Source organism: Lactuca virosa, chromosome 4 (genome assembly GCF_052849685.1).
Source record: "Lactuca virosa cultivar CGN04683 chromosome 4, Lactuca_virosa_CGN04683_v6, whole genome shotgun sequence".
In the NCBI taxonomy this organism is placed as follows: Eukaryota; Viridiplantae; Streptophyta; class Magnoliopsida; order Asterales; family Asteraceae; genus Lactuca; species Lactuca virosa.
Genome location: NC_136429.1, coordinates 392,733,817 through 392,758,813, shown reverse-complemented (window position 1 = coordinate 392,758,813; position 24,997 = coordinate 392,733,817).

Here is a 24,997-nt window from a genome sequence, read left to right as displayed (position 1 = left end):
TAACAAATTCTTATATCTCAAGCTTGACCTTTAATGCTTAACTTTAAAGCAAGGACTTTATTAATGGGTCTGATTAAATTTAATTTGTGTGAATTCTATGAATACAAGCATCTCCATATTTAATTTTATCCTAAATATAGTTAAATAGCTTGGAGAATATGATTGGTGTTTTTATATGACTAAGAGTTCTTAGCTTTTATTAAGTATACTCTTGAAGTCACAAAAGATTTCGAGGTTATCATAGAATGGAAGGACTCAACTTAGTTTTTCAATAAAATCATTCATACAATCATATTTGATTGCAACTTCTGAAGTACCATTGTTTTCTTTTTATGTAGTAGACTATACAATTTGGTTTTGCTTGGAGTTCATTCCAACAAAACTCATTCTTCATTCATAATGAAGTAATAACCCATTTATAATTCATAACTATATCTATTGTTTTGAAGTTAGTATCTTATGTTCTCCTTACATAAAGATATTTTTTAAACTGATTAAGTCATGTACATTCTCTAGTTCTTCGTAAGTGCCTTATTTAATGACCTTATAGTCATCTAATGACTTTCCCATGTATTGTATTGGTATCTTATGATATATTCATAGCATAATTATATACATATTCTTGTGCATAATATAGCATTAATGATGGATTCATTTCATAAAGAAAATAAAATATAAATCATTTTATTTAGCTTAAACCTATATGCTAGATCCTTTTGAGGCAAGCTCAAAATGGTGCCATGTGGAAATCAAATATAAATCATTTCATCTAGCTTAAACCTATTTCAAGATATTGTCAACTTATGCATAAATATTACAAACTTTAATACTCATCTTTATCTATCTCCATAGATTTTACATTCCAAGAATGTATCTTGTCTCCCCTAACTCTTTCATTTTAAAAATACTATCCGATTCAAGGCAAAATAGCCTTGCACAGTCGGAATGTGATTCCTTATGACTAAGTATGTTAATTCATACATGGTAAAGGAATCTCACTATGCTCCAACTAGTTCTTCGTAAACAAATATGTTATCTTCATCTTGATGTAAAAACATACTTTATGTTTTCTTTTTAAAATGACGATTCCAACCTTGAGATGTTTGATTTATATCCACAAATGCGTCTTAAGGCTTACATTTTTTGTTAGGATATCTTGTATTAACAAAACCTCTAGGCTAAACTATATAGACTTCTTCAAGTATGTTGCTATTAAGGAAAGAATTTTTTATGAAATCGATTTTCAATATATCATAATCATAATATGTAATTATGGTAAATAATATCCTTGTTAAACTAGTCCTAGCTACTTGAGAAAAGTTTTATCGTATTCATTGAAATGTATATGATTAAAGCCTTTTATAACAAGTCTCGCTAAATGTGTATAGATTTCCATGTTTGTTTTTATTTCTAAGAGGATCACTTACTCCATCTAGTCTTACAATAGGGATGAAGATTAATCAATCCCTTACTTGATTCTTAGACATGGATAGCATCTCAATGTTCATGACGCTAAGTCATTTACCAGACTCAAGATCTCATATAACATTTAAGTAGTTGATAGGTTTACCAGAAACTTCCAATAAAAACAAATCAATGAGATATCCCATATTTCTTATGTTATAGATGATTTCTACCATACATGCGAACAATTTGTGTTTATGAATAGATATTATTCATATTCAACAATTCCTTGATGAAAATAGTGCCAACTTTCGTTACATGAGGCTATGGTTCTTGAGTTACTTAAAGTTCCATGTGCCTCCCACTTACTTTGTAAATAAGAAGCTCTCTTTTTAATAACTCAGCTTTCAGAGGAATAAGAAAACTTATTCTTGGTGGCTTTGTATGTAATAATATAAATAACTTTTTATAATACTCTACAAATTTGTATTTAGTATATTTTGGGTCTAGAAGCATTAGTCTAACATAAGCTTTAAATCCTCAAAAAATTAAGTAGGATAAGGATTAATTTCTTTCCATACTAAATCTTATAAAGTGTTTTATCTACTTCTTAGTTGGTGTTTGTATTCTAAATACAAGTCATAGTGGTTAAGGCATAATCCCAAAATGAGAAAAAAGGACAATTTCTACCGATTAGAAACTAAACATTGTCTAGTAAGGTTTAGTTCATCCTTTATTATCTTTAAGGCTTCAGATGGTTTTACTATTTTTTTTTCTCAACTTCATTTATGAAACCTTCAAATTATTTCATATTTATATTTTATCATATAAAATATAATTACAACGACTATACGTGTTAAAAAAGTTGATTAGATATCTTGTACTTAATGTAGACATTCATTAGACGTGAAGTCATACATCAAAGTGTATAGCACCTTAATAATTATTTTTCTCAACCATTTAGTTAAAATATAATCTGTAATCTTTTATACATAAATAAGATTCACATATATCAAATAAACTACATCGTTTGCCTTCAAAAGTCCATTTCTTGAATTTTGAATATGTCTATTTTATTTATGCAGCCACCACAACCATCATAAATGAAGTCTGCCTTTCACCTACGACGCCCTCCGATGAAATCCTTCAACCATGGACATGATCAGCTTCCGACGACCCCTGCAGAAAAGGGAAAAAAACTAGTTCATGGAGAATGGAAATCTGGGAGATAAAATCAGGAATTGTGATCTTGGAGAATGTAGGTATTCTATTGGACGTGGAGACGACGGTGCTGTGAAATCCGATGGCGATTCAGTCGTCGTGTGTACCACCGGTAACGACGAAAGCAGGGAAATAGGTTGGTGATGATGTTGTTGAGCAGTGAAGAAGTTTCCTAGATGAAATCTAGGGTTTGACGCAAGAACATTTCCGACAACGTTGGGTTTACAGTTACCGACATATTCCGACAGCGGATGATGAAACCTCTGTAAATGAGAGCTTTGTGGTTTCACCCTTCTCGGAAACCGATGCTCAGAGAAGTTATATGCAAAACAAAATAATCATTGCCTCGAGTTTCACCTTTAACTATAAGGGATGTTGATTGTTGATGACTAATGTGGGATGTAATCATCGGCTCAACAAGATATGATTTAGGATCATGTAGTCGCAAGAGAGGGGCAACAACCCTTTTAAAACATATCAAGGTTAGAGACGTATGTAAACCCATATACACTTTTCATAGAGAGTGAGAGAGGGCCCCTCTTATTTTTTTAATTCTTTAAATAAATAAATAATTATATTAAAAAAATGAAAGAAAAATAGAAAATAAATATCCCAAGGCTATTATAGTCATTTCATTTTACTGAGGGACCAAAGCCGCAACGAAACTAGCTCAAAATGACCAGGAAGTCAAAATAGTCGGGGTTTGGACTAAACCTCGGAAAAAAGGCATACACATGGACCATTTTTGCAATTTCATCTAATATTAATCGTTGAAATTTGCTGTTAGCTAGTTTTAAATGATAAAACTCATTTTATTTATAAAACATTTTTACCATCTTATATTAAATGACAAATTTCATTAAAACCAAAGTCATTGTGATCATTTTATGTTTAAAATATTATCTAGCATTTAAAATATAATTTTAAAAACAGGCATAATATAACAGAAAATAAGCATCACAAAACATAAAACATATGTCCATAAACCAACCACGGACTAGGGACATTTTATGAGTCGACACAAAAATGCTAAGTCAATTCCTAAGGGACATAATGTGCGAAATCTTCTGATGATGTTTTCATGCTCTCACTTCCTTCAACACCTTGTAGCAAGTTCATAGATATAATTTTACAATGTTTATAAAACTTAAATAAAATTAAGTTCATGAACTTTTGATCTTCAACATGGCCACCATCTTCATTCCTCTTACATTTAAAAAATAAACTATTCTAACTTATATATTACTTATAAAAAATAAAAAATTAAATATTTATTTAATTATTACATACCATATGAATAAATAAATACTACAACCAATTTAACCAATCAACACAAACATCAACACAAGAGGTTTATTGCTAGTTTATATACATCATATATATGTATGTATGTATGTATGTATGTATATATATATATATATATATATATATATATAGACATACATAGACACAAACAAATATATAAAACAACATTTTGATTTTCTAAGACAAGTTTTATGAATAAAAAGATACATTTAAACTTCTAGTCATAAAATAACAATTATAAACACTTTTAAAATATTCATAGAAAATATGTATCAAATTTTCTTATAAAAGAAAACCATCCATGTTTTCCAAAAACAAATATTATACCAAATAATCTAATAATCTAATGAAGCTAGCGAATATGGCTCTGATACCAATTGTTGGGTTTTACACTATGAGTTTAGCAACTAAATCATTAAAATTTCAATTACACTATAATCATTTTATACCCACCAAAGATCAGTTTGCACAGCATGGAAGATTAAATCAACTATAGAAAGAAAAGAACCACAATATTAAAGAATTTAATTCTCATAGGAGATTGGAAGTTGATGAATCAAGGAAAAAACTTCAAAGTACAAGCTCTTGATATGTATCCACCAAGTAAGAGTAAACCACCAAAAGATATTAGTCTTCACTTGTAACTTGAACTTCTTAAGCTTTAAAGAATTTATACCAAGTAAGTCTTAGAATGAGAAAAAACAAAAAACACTCCAATGATGCAACAAATTAAAAGGCAAAGATATGGAATGGAGAGAGAGTCTCGGCTTTTGGCATGGAGAAAAGGAAAGAAAAACTAGCCTTTTATTCACCTTATGCATCTTTATATACTTACAAGTAATAGACAAGGTCCATACCTCACTTAATGTATAAGCCATACATTATTAAGAGAGCATAGGTAAAAGATAAAGTCAACATACAAGGACCCATACTCTCTTGGAGATCTAAGAATTTGGAAAGAGGTTGTGGGGTCTTGGTGTGTCGTTCACTCAAGCTTATAAATATCTAGCTACATGAGATAATTAAATGAACTACAAAGTGTCCAAACTTGAGATGTTTGCTTTATATCCACAAATGGATCTTAAGGCTTACATTTTTTGTTAGGATATCTTGGATTAACAAATCCTCTAGGCTAAGCTATATAGATTTTTTCAAGTAGGTTCCTATTAGGGAAAGTAGTATTCATGAAACCTATTTGCCATATATCTTAATAATAATATCTAGTTATGGTAAATAATATCCTTGTTGAACTAGTCATAGCAACTTGAGAAAAGGTTATCATATCCATTGACTTGTGTATGATTAAAGCCTTTTATAACTAGTCTTGATAAATGTGAATAGATTTCCATGTTTGTTTTTATATCTAAAAGAATGATTGACTCCTTCTAGTCTTACAATAGGGATGGAGATTAATCAATCTCATACTTGATTATTAGAAATGGATAGCATCTCAAAGTTCATAACTCTAAGTCTTTTAATTAGACTCGATATCTCATATAGCATTTTAGTAGTTGAAAGTTTTACCATAAAATATCAACAAAAACACATCAATGAGAGATTTCATATTTCATGTTATAGATGATTTCTACCATATATGCCAACAATTCTTGTTTATGATTAGATACTATTTATGTTCAATAATTCCTTGTTGAAACTAGTGCCAACTTTTGTTACATCAATCTATGGTTGTTGAGCTACTTAAAGTTTCATGTGCCTACCGCTTACTTTGGTAATTAGAAGCTTTCTTTTTAATAACTTGGCTTTTAGAGGAATAAGAGAACTTATTCATGGCGGGTTTGTATATAATAATCTAAACAACCTTATAAAATATTATACGAATATGTAAACAATATATTTTGGGTCTAGAAGTCATAGTCTAACGTAAGCGTTAAATCCTAAAAACATTAAGTAACATAAGGATGAATTCTTTCTATACTAAATCATATAAAGTGTTTTATATACTTTTTAGTTGGTGTTTGTATTCTAAATACAAGTCATAGTGGTTAATGTCACACCCCTGAACCAGGACGGCGGAAACGTCCGGGGGCGGTTGACATCATTGAGTAATATCATAGCAGTTAAATATAAATGATACATAGCAACCAAACATCATACAATACAATATAAGAACATTCATTGTTTACAGAGTGTATTTGTTCTTTGAATTACACAAAATCACTAAAAAGTATGATGTTCCCAAAAATAGTAACATGTCCAGATCCGAGGCTCGAGTACCTGTTCACTGAGTTCCTGAGAATATAAGTCATTTTGAAAAGCCTCAACATAGGATGTTGGTGAGTTCATAAGCATAGTTGTAGAAAAAATTTGTATTGTCTTTGTTCATAGTAAGTTGTAAAACTCCAGAAACTCCAATTTTTCTCTAAAAAGTAATTTGTGGGTCTCGTCCCAAAATCGTGTATAATTGCATGCATGTTCCTTAGTTTTCCTTTGTTGTTACTGAAATGAGGGTGTTCCCAGAAAATCCTATATTTTCTGTATGTAAAAGATGTTGAAGTCTTAAAACCCTAAGACCGAAGTTGTGAAATCAGTTTACAAAATATACGAAACATAGTTCTATATTTTTATGAAACTAGCAGAGTGTATATCTTTTGTAAATTCCAATGTTAGTAGGACCCTACTCTATGTGATTCATTACAACCATACTGATGTGACGAGTACGCCTGCCCTGACGTTCTTCAGGCGTCAGATACGGTCTAGATATTTGTCACCTTAGACTGACCGGTCTAGCTGTAGCGAACATCACATGTGTGGGGTGTCAACCCCGTATAGATCTATACACAATTATCCCGCTCCCCCTCCAGGGGACTCTGGTTATAAACACAGGACTTACAATGCACCTAGATAGGTACGGCGAAGAAAACAAAACTAGTCTCACAAGTTCCTTAATGGAATGTACGCGAGTTTTTCTCCCTTTGTCAAATAATGCAAATAATGTTTTCCTTGTGTAAGGTTATGACTGCAGCTTTATGACAGGCGTTTTATTGCTTTATGACATATAGCTTATTACTTGTATTTCCGAAAGTTTTATGACGGCAGTTTATGACATGCGAATAAATCTGTCATAAAAGCCCTGTTTTGTACATTTTCTTGATGAAATTATTTATATTGAATATTTATAAATAATCACTAATAGTTTGTTAACTTGCAAAAAGTTATGAATATGACATAATGTTCCAAGTTTCAAAACCCTTGAAATAGTAGCAATATAACATGATTGATTTACTAGCAACATTTATTTTTAGAAAAATAACCATGTTTTGTAGGGTGTTTTGACATACCCAAAATTTTATGGAGTTCTTTGTAAAGAAAATATTCTTTTTTTTTGCCATAACTAAAATATTGTCAATGGTTTCACCAAAACTTCCTATAAATCCATGAAAATTTATTATGTTTCAATGTTTGCACAAGTTTTAGTGGTAAAAGTATTTTTAACTACAATTTACCATTTTGTGTAACTTATCATAATTTTACCTAGTAACTTAGTTTTATGTTTAATATAATACAAAGTATGTAGATCTATACCAAAGATAACTTAGTCCTAACATCGTAAGATTTGTAAAATCTCAAGTTTATGAAGAATTAACATGAAATAATAGCATTTCAACACACCTACACACATAAACATACAAATACATGCAATTATCCAAGGATTTAGACAAGATTTGCCTTGTATTCCCCCCCCCCCCAAAAAAAATGAAAACTTGAGAAGAGTGGGGTATGAAGCTCACCTTGGTTTGGTTTAGTGGATGATTTGAAGAGATGTTAAAGAGTTTCCAAGTTCTAACACTTGAAGGGTTTGATAAACTCTTTGAACTTTAGAATATCCTAAGAATATGTACACATAATTTTATGTGTAAATATAATGAAATTTACAGAATAATGTGGAGAATCACTATCCCAAAAATGAGATACTTACAAGAATCTAGGAATTGCTTTGAAGGAATATGACTTGAAACTTGAATACGTTTGAGAGCACACTTAGGAGTTCACAGAATATGGGTATGATGAATGGGATATGGGGAGGAGTAGTTTACGTTTCTAAAAGGGAGGATAAGGGAGTGACTTGACACTTGCTTGGATTACTGATGGATAAAGCTTTGTTATCTAAGGCTAATATGTGTTTTACTAGGATTTGCATGGGAAAATGGCAATTGACAACTCACAAATCCATAACCACCTTGAAATATCTAGGTGTTTATGCTCATGGATGGTCCACCAAAGGGGTTCACGGTTCCATATTCCTTTTATCTTTTGAGTTTACGGCCTAATATGCTCATGTGGAGGGGTTTACGGCCTAAAGGTGTTCATGGGGAGGGTTTTACGCTCAATATGTTGCCTAGAAATGTGTTCATGATGAAGGTTTGGATTATTCAAGTAGTTTACGCCCAAGACACTACCTAGGGATGTGTTCACGGCCTAGCTATGGTATTTTTTGAGTGTTTACGCCCAATATGTTGCCTAGGAATGTGTTCATGGTCTAACTTGGTCTAATAAAGGTGTTTATGGTCTTAGCAACTTAATTATGTTGGCCTTATAGCTCATATATTCAAGATTATAATATATACACAAGTCCTTATATCTATACCATGATTCATATTTGATTTGCTATAATCATTAAGGTTTTGAGAAAAATATGAACTTCAATTATATATATATCATAGTTGTATCATAGCTAGAACACTTGCATCTACAAGACCCTTGGACTTGGTTTTTGATCTAAAATCTCTAGTTGTGACAGTTAAGATATTATCCAAAAATTATAAAGAAGGATAATTTCTACCGCTTAGAAAGTAAACCATATAAACTAAGGTTTAGTTCATCATTTATTATCTCTAAGGTTTTATATGGTTTTACTATTTGTTTCTCAACTTCATTTATGAAAACTTCAAACGATTTCAAATTTATCTTTTATCATATAAAATATAATTACAACGACTATAATTGTTAATAAAGTTGATTAGGCATCGTGTAATTAATGTAGACATTCATTAGACGGGAAGTCATACATCTAAGTGTATAGTTCCTTAATAATTATTTTCTCTACCGTTTACTGAAAATATAATTTGTAATATTTTATACATAAATAAGTTTCACATATGTCAAATAAACTACATTATTTTACTTCAAAAGTCCATTTCTAGAATTTTGAATATGTGTATTTTATTTATATAATAAGGATAACAATGTCATAGATAAGTTTGATTCAAATCATGTTTTAGTCAAAAGTTTTTGCTTATAGAACCAATTATTTAGAAAACGTTGATATTTACTTTATAATTCTATTAAGAGATGTAGTTCTCAAAAACAGAATTTAATCATTTCTGAATTTGAATGTGAACGTTATTAAAACGATTAAGAAAATAATCATACATCTAATGAATTAACTGATACATATCTTTAGCCAAGCTAAATTCAAACATACATTGTTCCAAAACAAACATTGTTTTACAATACAAATATTTTATATTCTATGAATAAATAATAAACTTATGAAGTGAAGTTCCAACTTGCTTGTTCTCAGTTGCTTACTCTTTTGGAATATCTGAATTACTAGTCCGAACAATATTTCTTAGATAAGAGGAGCAGATCCTCTTCGAGTGTCATGTTTCTCTATAATAGAAACAAGATCCATCTTTATGGGCGTTTCTAGATTTTATGGTTTTATAGGTATCATTTCCTTGAACTAAGGTTCTTTTAGAGCACATATGGTGACTCTTTTCAGGTTTGCAGTATTCTTGTTTTTGAACTGGCTCAAACCAAATAGCATTGTATTTTAGACATCCACCTGGCGAAACATATGATATACTTCTAAGTTTTCCAATTCCTTCCAAAGTTAAGTATAATTGTTCCCATTATGATGTTAGATACATCTTTAGCATCACAGTGATGCATCCATATGGTATCAGGTTCAAGTCTATTTGTAATTGCAGGTTGTTCAGGTATAGAGCCTTCAAGAATATAAATTTTTTTTATCTCCCTTGAGACTATCCCTCAAGCTACAAACTCATTAATTGAAATTGTATCCATCGAACGTTATTCTCTTATAGATCGGCAAGAGAAAAATGAAGCATGGTAATGAGATTAGATTTTGTTTTTATATATAAAATTGTAACTGAACTCATTTAGTATTTTCATTATTTAAATCGTTAATAATTAATACCCGTTAAGTTTCAAAAACCTTAATTATCTAAGTCTAGGATCCAAGTTGCAAAACAAATAAATGGTTAGGTGACCTTTATCACATTCATTGAATCCAACATGGTGGATAGTGATTTTCAATTATATTATAAGATATAAATTCTAGCGCTATAGGATCTCTAATAATTTATGTAAATAGACATGTTTGATTCCACCTATTCCCCAAATCTCTATTGCTTAGGTGAACCTTATCACAACGAATTTTTGATCAAATCATCCACTTTCAGAAACTTGTGTAATCATCCTATAACTAGGTTATAGAAATCAAGAATACACATCGGCCGTCGAAAGATAACACTAGCGGTTAGGTGAATTTTATCCCACTAGCTTCTTCAAGTGACGTCCGAGTGCTTTCAAAGTGGACGGGATAGACTTGTGTTTAACAAGGGGTCTTTTTTATTATTATAATTCTAGTTTAAAAAAATGTTATGGTGATTATTGCATGCATCTAATACGCCATGATATAATCTTATTTAAAATCACATTTTAGGAATGTTCTTTTATAAAATTCAATTTTATATAATTGACGGGGTCAAAGTTTAAATTTAATATCCAATATTAAGTTTTGACATTTCAGTGCTAAAGAACATTTATAAATCTTTTAATAAAACTTCATTTTATAATATATGGTTCAGAGTTTCATAACTCTCTAAATTCAAAATTTTCAATTATATAATATTTATCGTCGAAATTTACGGTTAGGTAGTTTTAAAGGATAAAACTCATTTTATTTTTAAAAAATTTTGACCATCTTATGTTAAATGAAAAATTTTATTAAAACCAAAGTCATTGTGATCATTTAAAGCTTAAAATGTTATCTAGCATTTAAAATTTTATTTTAAAAACGGGCATAATATAATAGAAAATAAGGATTACAAAGCATAAAAAATATGTGCATAAACAAACCACAAACTAGTGACATTTTGTGAGCGGTCAAAAAAATGCTAAGTCAATTCCTAAGAGACATAAGGGCCAAATCTTCTTATGATGTTTTCATGCTTTCACTTGCTTCAACACCTTGTAGCAAGTTCATAAATATACTTTTAGAATGTTTATAGAACTTTAATAAAATTAAGCGTATGAACTTTAGATCTTCAAAATGAGCATCATCTTCATTATTGTTACATTTTTATAAAGATAAACTATTGTAACAAATATATTATTTACAAAAAAAAAAATATTTATTTAATTATTACATGCGATATGAATAAATAAATATTACAACTATTTTAACAAATCAACACAAACATCATCACAAGAGGTTCATGGCTAGTTCATGTACATTATATATATATATATATATATATATACACACACACACACACACACAAAGACACACACAAATATATAAACCAACACTTTGATTTTCTAAGACAAGTTTCATGACTAAAAATATGCATTTAAACTTCTATCCATAAAAATAACAATTATGAATATTTTTAAAATTGTTGTAGAAATATGTATCAAATTTTCTTATAAAAGAAAACCATCCATGTTTTCCAAAAAAAAATATTATACAAAATAATTCAATAATCTAACGAAGCTTGCAAATATGCCTCTGATACCAATTATTGAGTTTTATTCAAAAATAGTATATAAAATACTATGAGTTTAGCACCGAAAGCATTAAAATTTGAATAAAATTAAAATCATTTTATACCCACCAAGGATCAGTTTGCGAAGCATGGAAAGATTAAATTAACCATATAAACAAAAGAACCACGACATTTAAAGACTTTAATTCTCATGGGAGATTGGAAGTTGATGAATTGAGGCAAAAGCTCCAAAGTAGAAGGTCTCTATATGTATCCACCAAGCAAAGGTAAATCACCAAAAGATATTAGTCTTCACTTGTAACTTGAAGTTCTTAAGCCTTAAAGAACTTATACCACACATGTCTTAGAATGAGAAACAACAAATAACACTCAAAGGATGCAAAAAATTGCCAGGAAAAGATATGGGACGGAGAGAGAGAGAGAGAGAGAGAGAACTCTCAGCATTTAGCATGGAGAAAAGGAAAGAAAACCTAGCCTTTTATTTACCTTATGCATCTTTATATACTTACAAGTATTAGAAAAGGACCATACCACACTTAATGTATAAGCTATCCATTTGTACGAGGGCATACGTAAATGATAAATTCAACATACAAACACCCATAATCTATCGGAGGTTCATGGATTTGGAAAGAGATTATGGGGTCTTGGTGTGTCGTTCACTCAAGCTTATAACTAGATTGCTACATGAGATAATTAAATGAATTATAAAGTGTTCAAATAAATACACATAATACATTATATATATATATATATATATATATATATATATATATATATATATAAACCATACATATTTTACAACCATATGCAACACAAAAGTCAAATTGAAAAATGTTATAGGTTTTTATTATGCTTGGTTGTTGATGATTTTCTGTTGGATAAAGGAAAGCAGGGGTGAGATCGAAATGTAAGGTTCCAATTCTCTCTCTCTCTCTCTCTCTCTCTCTCTCTCTCTCTCTCTCTTGTTCCCGAGTTCAACTTAACGAGAGAAAAAAAAGAAAATGATTGGAAGTGAGAAGAAAGTTAAAAAAAAAAATTGGTGTTCCCGAGTTTCATTAAAGGAATGAAGCAGAATGAAATGGGAGGATCACTTTCCTTCCGATTTAGAAGGATTTGGAGAGAAAGAACAAAATATTTAATTTTCCTTATAGTTCTCTCAAACTCAGGACAACAAAAGAAAAATTGCTTTTTTTTTCTTTTCTCTTCTTTTCTCTCCTTACTTCTTTTCTCTTTTTTTTCTTTGTAACACTTGGGAACTAGGCGTATATCTCCACAAACCTTCAATTTAAATGAAACTTGAAGATGCCAAGTTATCTATTCTTCCAAATGGTTCCAATTTCCTTTCTTACAAATGTTTTTTGTTTAATAGAAGTTCAGATCAATGAGAGATTAAAGATGAAGGGTTTCTCTTTAAGAGAGGAGCTTCATCCTATATTAGAAAGGTACAAGAATGAGCTTTATACTATACTATCAAGGTACATGTATTTGCTTTATCTGTTTTTTTATTAGACTCTCCATATCTGTGTATGTATATAATCACACCTTCTGTATGATTCTCTATTCTATTCTATTCTTTTCAAATTTGGATATTTGGATTTTCTAACACGAATATGAACATTTTTTTAGGGTTTTCAATCTAGATATGGGTTTTACAAAGTGAACATGAATGGTATTTGTTTGGTTCTTCGGTGTAAAAGTTGAGTAGTAACATGTTGACTGTTTTGTGCTTATTATTTAACACCTAGCTATAATTTTTCTTTCACCATGTCGATCTCACACAGGAAAATAAAGATCATCATGTAAAGACTATAATGTTTATAGTATCCTACATTCAAACCTCTATTTTTCTAAATCTGACTAGCGACATAATTTTTTTATTTCAGATACAACCACCTACATATTTTCTTGTGTGAAGGTCTTTGGGGACAAGAAAGATCTGTAGCGGTAATTACGACGTGTTTGGCACAAAGCTTTTAAAAAGCGTTTGGGAGCTTCTAGCTTTTAGCTTTTGACAAAACGCTCTAATTTAAACAAAAAACTTTGTTTGACCGTACGAGCGTTTAGCTTTTAGTTTAACCAAAATGCTCCAAATCTAAAAGCTACTTCGTGTAGCGTTTAACACTGAGCTTTTTGAAATTAATTTCCATAATTACCCTTAAAAATCTATTTGTATATTTATTTATTTTTAATCAATTGTCCTTTAATGCAATTTTATATATTTCAAAAGCTTCCAGCTATTTTTGCCAAACACTTATATAACAAATAAAAACTACAGCTTCCCGCTACCAGCTACCCGCTACACGCTACTCGCTACCCGCTACCAGCTACCCGCTAACCGCTTCCAGCTTCCAGCTACTTTTGCCAAACACGCCCTTAGTCCTATGGAGAAAAGAGCTTTAAAATTGCATAATATATGTAAATGTAGAACTCTAATACTATATACCTTAAAATGATTATTTTTATATATTTTTAGTCTTGATTACTTATATTTCATCATTGTCCTTTTACAATTATAGAGTTGGTATTCTTTAAGCCTACTTGGCTTTTATTCCATTTTTGTGAAGAAGGAATTATGGATAGCCTTTCATTGCAACGAAGCTTTCATAGAACTATTCTTTATTCAAAAGTGTTTTAGGGCTATTTTGAATGATGAGATTCTCGAGGGCTAATAGAGAGTAAGAATCCTTGTAGCTTATCAAATGATTACAAATTTTGGTATTTTCTTTTATTTCATTATTTTAGAATTTGTATAAAATTTGGAAATGTTTGATAGGTATTGCTTTGTGGTTGATTTTTTTAAAGGATGATAAGGTTTTGGATGTGGGTGATAGGGCCAACTGGGAATTGTTATAGGTTCAACTTAGATACATATTTATATTTCATAAGTGCAAAATTCTAGTAGAATTTGTACTATTATATTCTTTATTATAAATAAATATATGATTAATGATTAATTAACATACGAGTCATTTATGTTATAAGAACGCATGAAATATTGAATCCAGACTTCTAGGACATGCCAATTGCTGAAGTTGTAGTCAACCAAAGGTTCTTGACTGTTGCTCTCCTTTGATTGGTGAATTGGATAAGTTGGTATGTTAAAATAGTTATGTAATTGTCAAGTTAACGAAATAAAGTTGAATGGTAGAATTTTAAGCTTTGAAGTGTAAGTCGTCATAATATGACATGTTGTGTTCGATCTATTGGAAACCAAATTTGTTGGCATATCATAGGAATTTAATTTCAAGTCCATTGGCAATCAAATTTATAGCTTTGTACTTCCTTGAATATAAATGAGCATATCACAACAAGATTTGGCGTTCTTCGTTTTTTACTTTGCAACTTTTAATCAAGGGTATATTTGTGCTTGATCTTTTAGTTTGCAACCAAGGTTAAATATGTTTAAAACATAGCAGATGACAGAAAGGTAGCTTTAGGGTACCGTTTTGGAGAAGAGATGAACACGCATAAGTCGAAAAGGTAAGGGTCGTGGTGCAAATTTGGAAAAAGATAAAAGGAAGGCTACATTTATCTTTTCCTTTTCATTTTGGATCGTGAAGTACTAGTCAACAAAAAAAATATTTGATTGTTAGTGGACACCCTTCATGGGAATGCCTCAAATTTTTGTAATTATAACATTTTGCTATACCTTCTTTTGAATAATATATTTATGTTCAAAAATAAACATTGCGTATAAGATTCATTGTAATAACAGATATGAAATTTCTTTTTTGTAGGATGTAAGATGTTAACCTTTACGTTATATTGTAGGAAAAAGGGTCATGTGGAAATTAAGATCACGTAGTTAGATTGTAGGACAACCGTGAGGTCAACTCCTATTATTATCCAATAGCAATGTACTAAAATTTCTTTGTTTCTTCTAGCATCATACTTTTATTTCTTTTATAACAACCTATGATATTTTCCTTATATACATCTCGTATTTTCTTTTGCACTAATTAAATTTTTTCTACATTGAGAAAAAATAACTCAACTTGATGATATGGTAAGTTGTTGAGAGAATATTAGTGGAGCAAGGCATGCAACATTTCCAAAATTGAAGTTCAATATGGTCTGATGATACTGGTAGTACTGATTTGGTTGATTTCTCCATTATGCAAATTATGAACGATTTTAGCCCTGTTATAAAAAAGATTGGTCTTGAGTTGTCACACCCCGACCGACGGCGAAAAACGCCGGGGTTGCGACGTGTTACAATTAGATCACAGTCAACCACATATATCGAACACTTAACATATTTGAATCAATATTTTACAAACCTTTAAGTTTTGGAATTGAAATTACATCTTCATAATTTAAACAGACAACGGTAAATTAAAGTAAGTCAAGTTTATTCCCAAAAGAAAGGAACTATAATTTCCTTAGAACCGATGTCCTACCTCCGGCTTCTTAGTTACCTGAGAATACACGTTTTTAAAATACGTCAACAAAAATTATTGGTGAGGTCCACAGGTTTTGACTCCGTGAGTTTTATAACAAGAAATTTTTATAAACCGTGGAATGTTTAACGAATAAGTTGTGCAAAACATGGTCGATAATGTTACCGATAAGCTTCGTGTGAGACCCGATACTTGAAATCCAATACAAGTATCCATGTTAAGATAATTAGGATAAAAGTAAATTTTAACATATTTTTGTGAAACAAAATATTTAGTGTTTGTATAAATAGACACTAACAATCGGTTTAACAATCTACAAACAATATATGTACTACATAGAGCCTCATCCTAGTGTGTATTAGTATATTTGTATCCGGGACATTGTTATAATTCACGATTGTTTGAATTTGAAGACTTTTGGTTGTAATACTTAATAATGTAAAGCTACCAAAGTTCTAATGGGACAATGGTCGTATGTGTCCCTATACGAGTTTAAACAGTACGTCGACTGTAAGTGACCATATACATGTTTAGACATTACTCCGACAATAAGTGACCATAACAAATGTTTAGACAGTACTCCGACTGTAAGTGACCAACAACGTTTATACAACACCCCGACTGTGAGTGACCAAAATCAACATAGTTTAAATCGTCTTATGTTATAAGGTTTTCAACATGATCATATTAGAAATACTTGTTGTAATTAACACTTTTGTGACCCTTATAGTGTGATTTAAACAACATCATGAGTTGTGTTTCTCTTATGGGTTAATGTCATCATTACCCATATTCGGTTTTTACTCGTTTGGTCATTGTTGTTTTTTGTACATTCTAAGTCACTAAACTTGGTGTTAACCTGTTAATGTGATCATTTTACCTAGTTTTATAGGTAACTAAGTTTATGGGCAAGATAGTATGGCATATTTGACCCTCCTCAACATAAATGGTGCTGACATGTCATATATAAGTTTTTTTTATGTAAATTTAATTTTTTAAAGCGTAAAAAATTAGTTTTATATATATATATATATATATATATATATATATATATATATATATATAGAGGTTAATGTGAAATCACTATATTTTATTAGACGATGAGACGCAATCCTAACCATTTATTTTGTAGATAAAAAAACATTTTTAAAATGCAAAATAATTGAAAATTTTCGAATTTTTTTTAAATATTATTTTCGTCACTTTTTTTATACAAAAAAAAATTCCCGTTTTTTTGAAATATCTGTGAAATAATTCTACTAGAATATTAAAATTTTTTAGTAGAATATTAGAATATTTTACATATCTGACAAATCTACTAGAATACTAGAATATTCTAACATTCTAAAAATCACATTGGAATATTTACAGTGTAATATTCTATTAGAATATTTCACATTCTATTAGAATATTTCACGTATTTTTCAAAAAAAAAACTGATGATTGAAAGAACCCCTTTCTAAACTTTCGTATTTCTGAAAGACCCAAACTTTCATACTCGACAATTGTTACCCCAAAACATGCTACTTGCATATTCATAAAAACAATATTTTACATTGATAATTTGTTTACATAAGACTGGATACAAACCGACTGTTACAAATTTTTATATGTTACATAACTTCTCAGGATACTATAAGTTATACATACATGAGTAGAAAATACAATAGTTTCAAAATATTCAAAAATCTTCCAACAGTATACGATTATACTGGTTACTTATCTCCTGCAAATTTGTTAAACATTGAGATTTTTATTTATTATTATTATTTATTTTTTTTTGGTAAGAAAATGACGAAAATAATAATTAAAAAAAAAATTCGGATTTTTCCTTTTGTTTTGCATTTTAAAATTATTTTTATATTGCGTCTCACGGTCTCACAAAATTAACATGGACTCAAATGAAACTAAACTTATATATATATATATATATATATATATATATATATATATATATATCTTCTTTCATCTTTGTAAAAGTTGTTTGTTTTCTTGTAATAATTTAACATCTTATCTCTGCAGAGGATTTGATAATATTTTTGATAATTGATGTACTCACACAGTGTATAAATTTGATAACAGTAAATACTAACACACACAGTGTATAAATTTGATAACAGTTGAATAAATACTAAGACAATTTGATAACACGTAGTACTACCCCCCTTGAATAACAAACACTTTTGCAAAATACCTAAAAAGGGATGACACCAAGGGTGGAGGGTGAAATACGAAATGAAAGAATACCTTACATTGAAGGTATAACACCAAAATTAAAAATTTAATTAATCTACAAATGGATCATCAAAAGGATCTTGAGCATCTTGAAAATTATTTTTGACAGATGAGGGAGAATTTTCTGAATTAGTTGGAGAATTGCGAATTTCTTGAAGTAATTGTTGTAGATCTTCAGGGGAAGAATTTGCAGCGGCACGAATTTTGCTAATAAGATTAGCATCTGGAGAAGATAGACTCTTGATAAGATTCGCTTCAATTTCTGGCTTTTGATTATACATTGATTGATAATGATTGAAAACAGCCTGCTCGTTTGCTTGAGAAATTGTGACTTTATCCCACCATTTTAGACGAAATTGTCTATTGAGCCAAGGGGGATTTAAGTCTGCTGCTTCTTGATAAGAGAATGTCCAGGACATGATCCATGGAACTTTGAATAACATGGTGAACTGTAACAAATATTCAAATTCTGGGATTTGTTGAATAAATAGTTCTTTGAATTTAGAAAATCCTTTGAGAATTTCAGTGGGTAAACAAATAGGAACAAGTCCCATATAACGATACCAATTGACAAACCATCTGGGGTATTCACAGTTGAAATTTTTATCAAAGAAAATGAACCATGAATGAGAATAGTTTCGAAGAAAAAATGCTTTAGTCCAAGCTTCTTGGTAATCATAATATGAATATCTTGGATAAGCAGGGAATTGATAAAGGGGTTTTTCGAAGGAAAGATTGGATGACCAATTTTCTGGAGAAATGATTTTAAGAATTCGGGCTTTGCTAAAATCAATAGATCCTTCCTTATTATTAGAACGGTGATCAATCTGAACAGATCCAGATTCTTGTAGAATGGTTTGATAATATTCTCGAGATTTGTAAGAGTTTTCATGAAAGGTTTTTCCTCGACCAAAGAGGTGTTCAGTAAGAACATGAAAACCTTGATTAAGCTTAAGAATTTGAGAATCTTCAAGTATTTGGATTTTCAAGAGATTTGGATTGAGAACATAAGGGGCTTTATTTGTAGGTTTAGGATTTGTTGAAATTTGTGTTTCAGAAGGAATAGGTTTTGAAAAAGGGCTAATTGATTGAACTGGAGAAATGTTTGGAGTAGCTAGTTTTGATTGTAGCATGTTTGAATAAAGTTGAGAATTTTTTGCAATTGGAGTTAATGGGGGAAAAACGATTTTGACTTGAGAAAGGAACAAGCTTTTGATTAACTGGTTTCTTGTCTTCAATCTTGGAGGAAGACGATGAACTCATTTTCCCTGCAAAAATTCACGAGAAAGAAAATCTGGTAATGAATTGCTTTCTCCTTTTATAAATTCAATATCGAAATCAAAATTGCCCAACAATGCTTGCCATCTAGCAAAAATTTGTTTAGAAATAATATTTTTAACATCCTTTTCTAAAATTGATTTTGCAGATTGACAATCAATTCTTAATAAAAACTTTTTCATAAATAAATCATCTTCAAATTTAGTAATACATAAAACAATACTTAAAATCTCCTTTTTAACAGTTGAATAATTCTTTTGAGTATTATTCCAAGCACCTGAATAAAAACGAACCAATTGTTCTTCAGAGGAATTTGATAATTTTTGTTTTAAAATACCTCCAAATCCAATATCACTAGCATCAGTTTCGACTATGATATTAGCATGAGGATGTGGTAAATTTAAACAAGGTAAAGAAGGAATTTTTTGTTTTATAAGTTTAACAATATTAGTATGTTCTTGAGTCCAAGGTTCTGGATTGTTTTTTAATCTATTATAAAGAGGTTTGCAAAGAGTTCCTAAATCTTTGAAAAAATCATGAATATAATTTAAACATCCTAGAAACCGTTGAAGTTGTTTTTTATCTATAATTTCATCAGGAAATTTATTAGAAAATTCTAAACTTCTTATAATAGGTTTAATAGTATTATTAACAATGTTATGTCCTAAAAATCTAATTTCATTTTGAAATAAATGCATTTTCTTAGCTGAAACAGCTAAGCCATTTTTATAAATTAAATCATAAAACTGATTTAAATGTTTGAAATGTTGATCAATAGATTTTGAAAAAATAAGAACATCATCAATATAAACAATTGAAAAACTATTTATAGGAATGATAATATCATTCATAACGTTTTGAAATTCAGAAGGAGCATTCTTTAAACCAAAGGGCATAACGTTCCACTCATAATGTCCAAAAGGAACATTAAAACCTGTTTTGTATTTATCTTCTTCATGAATTTGAATTTGCCAAAAACCAGATTTCATATCGAATTTTGAAAATATTTTTGAATCATAAAGTTTTTTCAATAAATCTCTTTTATTAGGAATAGGATATCTAATCCAATCTAAAACTTTATTTAAAGGTTTATAATTGATAACTAATCTTGGTGATCCTCTTTCTAATTCAGCAGCATTCATAACATAGAAAGCTGAACAAGACCAAGGAGATTTAGAAGGTCTAATTAATTTTTTGTCCAATAAATCTTGAATTTCTTTTTTACAATGAGCTTCTAATTCATTATTCATATGAATAGCTCTTGATTTTGAAGGAATATCTTTTTCATTAAAAGTTTTAATATAAGGTAATTTGACAATATGTTGTTTTCTGTTCCAAAAGGCATTTGGAATATTTGAGCAAACATTATTTTCAAACTTTTGTTTTAAAGCTATAATTTTGTCTTGAATATACTTATCTTGTAATTGATTATGTATACGAAAATCATTAATTTCATTGATAATGTAATTTGCTTGTTTTGTTTTATAATTAAGAATATTAATAGTTGAATAAGACGGAGGTTCACAAAATTTAAACATAATTTCTTTTCCAAAAACTTTAGTAATAATTCCATCATCTTGAACCATAAAAGGATATAATTTAGTAATAAAAGGTGTTCCTAAAATTAAAGGAGAAGTAAGATTTTTTACTAAAATTAAATGAGTTTTATAACAATAATCTTGATTGTTACAAATATGAACATCGGAAACTTTATAATTTATTTTTAAACTGGTTCCTTCAGCTCCAGTAAGCCTAGAAGAAGTTTTTTCATAAAATTGAGTGGGAAATATACCTTCTTGTATACAGTTCATATCAGCACCACTATCAATTAGAGCAGTAATATCCATTTTAAAATTATCCTTTACTAAAGTTATTTGAGTATTCCATTTTTGAGAAATTTGATCATTTATAATTCTTTCGATAACCTTTTCATCTTTATTATCATTATTTTGAGAATTAATAATATTTTTTCCCTTTTCAAGAGTTATAATTTTGCCTTTAATTTCTTTTATGTCTTGTTTAACTGATTTTAATTCTTCTTGAAGTTCTTGCATGGAAATGGGTTTTGTTTCAGAAAATCTTTCATATGTCTTTTAAATTAAAAAATTTTGTATTATCTGAAACAGAATTTTCATTCTTGTTAAGCATTTGTTTTATTAACAGTTCTTGGATATTTTTATCTTTAATGAAATCTAAATTTTTTAAAAGATCTTTGTCATTGTTTGTAAGGACATTAATTGAATAATTACAATTACATTTTCCAACACATTCACATGTATCAGAATCTTCCGAACTTGAACTATTTTGCTCTAAAATGTTTAAATCATTTTCTTGAAAATCGGAAAAACTAGAATCAGAATTGGAATCAGAATTTAACATAATTTTTCTAATTTGTTCTTTTAATTCTTCCGAAATATTTAATTCATTAATTTTTGTTTTTGCATAACAATTATTAGCATTATGACCATTACGACCACATTTATGGCAAATAATAATGTCTTTTGATTTTCTTTTAGATTTTTTATTAGATTGTTTATAAGGGTTTTTTGATGTTGAAAATTTATTTTTCTTATAATTCTTATAATTTTCTGTTTTATTATATTTCTTTTTCTTGAAATATTTTGAAGACTTTTTATTATATTTTTTGGTTTTTGAAGTAGACGGACCTGTTAATGGTTGATAACCATATTGTTGACAAAAATTTCTTAATTCATTTTTACTATTAATTCTATCCTTTTTAAGTTTTTCTTTAAATCTAAGGTCAGCACAAATAGCTAATCCTTCCTTATTAATATAATTAATTAAATCTCCATAAGTTAGGTTTTGATAAGGAATTGTATTATTAAAATTTTCTCTTAATTTTTGTCTAATTCTTTCGGCAAAAAGTTTTGGAAGTCCAGCAATAAAACGTTCTTTCCAATAAGATTCTTTACAATCAGGTCTTGAAAAAACTTTAACGAGATAATTATCTTTGTACCATCTGAAATCAGTTAATTTTCTACAATGTAAGTTCATTAGAATTTCAGAAGTTCTTTCTTGAGAAGTAGTAGGATCTCCTACAAAGTTTTTGATTATAGCAAAAATTAAAGTATTAACCATATCATCTTCTTGAGTTTGAATAGGTAAATTATTTTCTTGTTTTATAACGGTTTTCTTGGCAGTTATTATAAAATTCTTTTCTTCTGGTGTAATATAGAAATCCCACCAACCTTTAAGAGTACCAGTAAACCCAGAAATAATAATATTAACAATTTGAAGTTGAGTATTATTGTGAGACTTGTAAGCATTAGCTGCCATGGTCATTTCTTGAACAATATTAAGAATTTGATGTTCAGAGTTACCATCGATATTCCATTCGTAAACAGAGGTACCATCGTAAGCTGAACGATCATATTGAAAAGCTCTTTCTTCAATTTGAACATCAGGAAGAGAAGGTCTATTCCAATAATTTTTAATAGTTGGTTTTGGATTATTACCAAAAGAATTAATCTTATTTAATCTTGAAAAATCATTTGTAAGCTGATTTATATCATCATTATCATTTATGAATTGTTGAGTAAGATTGTCTAAATTTAATTCACTTTCATTATTACTTTCGTCAGATTCGTCAAAAGAGTCATTATTTGTTTTTAACATATTTATAGATACGTTTTTTGAAATACGAAAATTAGTAAGTCTTTTTTCTAATTCATCAATTAAATCTTTATTTCCAAGATTAAAATTTCCATTTATTTGATGAGGAATAAAGCTGACATTACTAGAGCTTGCTATATTATTATAAAATTTTTTTGTTTCAATTTTATTTTCTTTTGATAACTGTAAATTTATAGTATTTTCTTCAATCCTACTTAGTTGATCTGAAATAGTTAAAAGAGTTTCATTCGAATAATTATTTTGATAAATAATATTTTGAAAACATTTTTCATTTGTTATCTGACTCGGAACTTTAACTAAAGGAGTTGCAATAAAATTATTATCAATAATGATTTCCTTTTTTGGCGGATATTCAGAAATAATTTCTTGATTAGTAATAACATCCTTGTATGTTTTTGAAGAAACAGGAAAAACAGTTTGCATTTTAAAAGGATAATCTATATTATGTTTAGGAACATAAATCAATTCGAACCATTGAAAAAACGGAGAGTGAATTTGATTTGATAAAACATAATCTTCCCAAAGACCAAAATGTAAAAATCTTATATAATATGAAAAGTTTTCTTCATGCCAAATTCTTTTTGTATTATTATAATCTTTATAATATTCTTCTTCTTTTAAATAATCAAAATTAACATATGAAGGTATTTTAGAAATATCTATATTAATATTCATTTTAACAAATTGATTGATTTATTCTGAAAGATATATTTTTAATAATACTAAGTTGAGCACTAATAACAATATATTTATTTTTAATCATTTTTGATAAACAATATATTATCTCCTTTTGAATATTATAATTATATGTGTCCTTTTCAATATTAGATAATTTAATTTCTTCGTCTTCTTTAAGTTGTTTAATTCTATTTATTTCTTTAGAAACGCTTGCAATAATTTGCCATCTAGTCTTTAATAAATTATTCCAAAAAGTATTATTATTACAACAACTAATCTGTCTTTTAGAACTCATTAACACGTATATTTAGATAAATTTGTTAAATAATTATCAAGATGTATATTAAAGGTTTTTAATACTGCTTTTATGTTATTAATTTCTTGTTCTAATTCTAATAGTTCCTTATCATTAATTATTAAATTTATATTTTTTAATTCTAATACCTTTTCTTGTAAGAGTTTTTTAAATATTTTTATTGAATTTCTTAATCTTTTAATAGCAGTAACTCTATTTCTGTTTAAAGAATTACAATTTATTTGAACTTTATTACTCATAATTGTTGTCTATAATTTTAAAGTTCATTAATAAAATCAGATTTAGTAGGACTTGGTAAACTTGTATCACTAGTTTGATCTTCTTGATAAAGAGGTTTAGGAATAGAACTAGAATAGTCAACAGTTTTTAAATTTAAAGACTTTGATTTTGAAAACGAAGATTTAGAAGTACCAATTTCAGGAATAGAATTAGTAGAAAATCTAGATGATGAAAAATTTATAGAAGAAAAATTTATATCAACTGAGCCATCATTATGCTCAATTATATTTGAAATTTGTTTTGAAGAATCTAAAGATTTTGGTTCAATAACATTTTGTAAATTCCAATTACATGATTGAGTAATTTCTGACCATTTAAGTCGTTTAGGCATATGAACTTTTGTATGATTAGTATTTGCTTCGTAAATAATTGTTTCATTTCTTGGACTAGACAAACGGGTTTTTGGTTCTAAAGTAGTTGTCATGGTTTTATAACAAACACGATAAATG